A 3042-nucleotide genomic window follows, 5' to 3' on the forward strand; every position below is an offset into this window, starting at 1 on the left:
GGACATGTAGTTTTTAATATACCTTAAATTTTTCATTTAAAAGGAAATTGAATATTAATAAACAACAAAATTTTTAGTGACTTTCTTGCTACCTTCAACTCTACAACATTTATTTTCAAGGAGATGCTCCTTCCTCAATTTTTTTTTCCAAAATTTGATTTGAAATCAGTTATCATCAGAGCATCAGCAAATTTTGTTAAGAGAAACCAGCATTTAGTCTACCTAATTCTCAGTATTAGCAGTCTCAAGATACTGTGAGCAATATTATGTATGGCAGCAATGTTATGTCTATATTTCCAAACATTTCTGGAAATTATTATGGAGTCCCTAATGCTCTCAGATTGTCCATACTGCCCCCCTAGGCTTTGGCACTGAATTAACATCTTCTGTATAGTTTTACTGTTACTTCAATTACTTTTTTTTCTCACACTGAAACTAAACTTTTCAATCATGAATAATTTTGAGAAATACATAAAGGTGCAAAAAGAACATCAAATTCCACAAATCTCAGTACTATCATTAAAGTTATAGCATTTGGATTCATTTCCTGAATCCATTTCTATGCACCTATATTCCTTTTTAGAATTGAAATCAACCATATGGGCAATCTTTTTTCAGTTTCACATTATATCTTGATCATTTCCACACCATTACACATTTTGAAAATACAGTATTTAAATGATAAATAACATTCAATTGCTCATTACTATATCTGGTTTCTTATAAATCAATATTTTAATGTTTTCCTGCTCTTATTTTTATAAATAATGAATCCATACATGTCTTTGTACATCATTTTTAACATTCTATTACTATAAATAAATTACAAGCTTGGGGAAAATACAGAACTTTTAAACAGTTTCCATGGAAATTTCTAAATTCCTTTATCACAAGGTATATCAGCTTATCCTTCTACCAACCATTCAAAAGGAAATGTCATCTTGTTTGTCCGTGGAAGATGATATTCTTTTCAGATCTTCACAAATTTGATAGGTGAGCATGTCTTTTACTCTTTTCTTCTGATGATGAACATAGGTCAACCCTGTGTTCATTATCGATAACCTCTTTCAGAGAATCATATTCAGTATATCCTGAAAATTGCCCCTGTTGCTTCAGGATGATGGCTATTTTCTAAGTCAGTTGTTCATATGATCTTCTGACAATATGCAATATCATGTTGCTGCTGCTACTGCTGTTAAGTCGCATCAGTTGTGTCCGACTCTATGCAACCCCATAGATGGCAGCCCAACAGGCTCCTCTGTCCCTGGATTCTTCAGGCAAGAATACTGGAGTGGGTTGCCATTTCCTTCTCCAATGAATGAAAGAGAAAAGTAAAAGTGAAGTCGCTCAGTCGTGTTTGACTCTTAGCAACCCCATGGATTATAGCCTACCAGGCTACCAGGCTCCTCCATCCATGGGATTCTCGAGGCAAGAGTATTGGAGTGGGTTGCCATTGCCTTCTTCATGCAATATCATGTTAAGCCTTCTATATTTATGTCCCCAGACCAGTGGGGTGACTGGGATGGTTATATCCCTAAGCTTTGACTCAAGGGTCTTTTCTACAACATCCTTGAACAACCCTGTCCATGATCTGTTTGGTTCTAACTCCATAGATGATGGGGTTGAGCATGGGAGGTACCAGGAGATAGAGAATAGCTAACATGACATGTACCATTCGGGGCACTTGATATCCAAAGCAGTGGGTGAGGTAAGTAAAGAGAGCAGGGACATAAAAAGCCAAGATGACTTGGGAGGCACATGTGCCAAAAGCTTTGAACTGGGCTTCACCTGAAGGTAACCACAGAACAGTTCTCCAAATCATCACAGAGGATACACTGATGACAATAACATCAAAGCCAACCACAGAGAAGGCTGCAAAGAGCCCACATGCATGATTAACTCTAGTGTCAGCACACACCAGCTTCAGCACAGGCATGTGCTCACAGTATGACTGGGGGATGATCCGAATGGGGCAGAAGCACATCCTGGACACCGTGAAACAAAAGGGACTCACTCACAGAAGCTCTCTCATCATCATACCTGCCCCCAGTTTACCCACGACAGATGGGGTCAGGATACTAGAGTGATGCGGTGGGAAGCAGATGGCCACGTAACCGTCCAAGGCTATAGCCATGAGCAATCCAGACTCCACAGAAGAAAAGGCATGGATGAAGAACAACCGGATGAGGCAGGCATGGTATTCAATCTCATGATTGTGAAACCAGAATATGGCCAGCATTTTAGGTTGTGTGGAAGTAAGAACCAAGTCAGTGATAGCCAGCATGGCCAGAAAGAGGTACATGGGCTCATGCAAGGTGGGATCAGTTTGGATTACATGAAGGAGAGTGATATTGCCGACTAGAGCCACAACATACATGGCACAGAATGGAAAGGCAACCCCAAACTGGGAATTCTCCAATTCTGGGATCCTAAGGAGGATGAAGGGCACAGGATGAGAAGAGCTATTCCCTGAAATCAACCTCAGTAGATGGTGAATGTTTCTCCACTGGGAAGGTAATCTACTCCCTTCAGGGGATAACATTAAAAGCAGTCATGATGATTATTTATAATATTTTGGATGGAATAATTGAACAATAGAGCAGCTGGAGTTAATGTTAAACCAGAATATTTTCAACTATCTTAATAAATAAAAACTTGCAATATAAAATAATGCCACTCATTATTATTTATTCATATTTATATCCATGCAAAGGGGGTCAGAATATACAAGCTACATTAATAATAATATTTCATGAGTAATGTTTTATAATATTTCATAAGAGTAATAGCTTTTTGAAAATAGAATCTGTGAAAGGAAAACTATCTTGACAAATAACATCATAATATTTTTTCCCTTCTTTTCAATTTAGAATTGACAACTCATTTGTTTAACCTAAGCATAGGTCCCTTCATTCCTCTTGAGAAGTCCTTCTGCAGGGAAGCAATTGGCTCACTACACGACACCACAATACCCCTTTGTGGTGGACCCATGCTCTGAGGATGTGGGGAGCAGTGATCTGCTCTTCCTTTCTGGCAGGGAGA

The 3042-nt window shown here is 38.5% G+C and overlaps 1 pseudogene; it reads right to left on the reverse strand.

The window, feature by feature from the left end:
- Positions 1-1546: 1546 nt before the first annotated feature.
- Positions 1547-2542, reverse strand: LOC112579359 (annotated as a pseudogene).
- Positions 2543-3042: the final 500 nt, after the last annotated feature.

This window comes from Bubalus bubalis, chromosome 16, assembly GCF_019923935.1.
Source record: "Bubalus bubalis isolate 160015118507 breed Murrah chromosome 16, NDDB_SH_1, whole genome shotgun sequence".
In the NCBI taxonomy this organism is placed as follows: domain Eukaryota; kingdom Metazoa; phylum Chordata; class Mammalia; order Artiodactyla; family Bovidae; genus Bubalus; species Bubalus bubalis.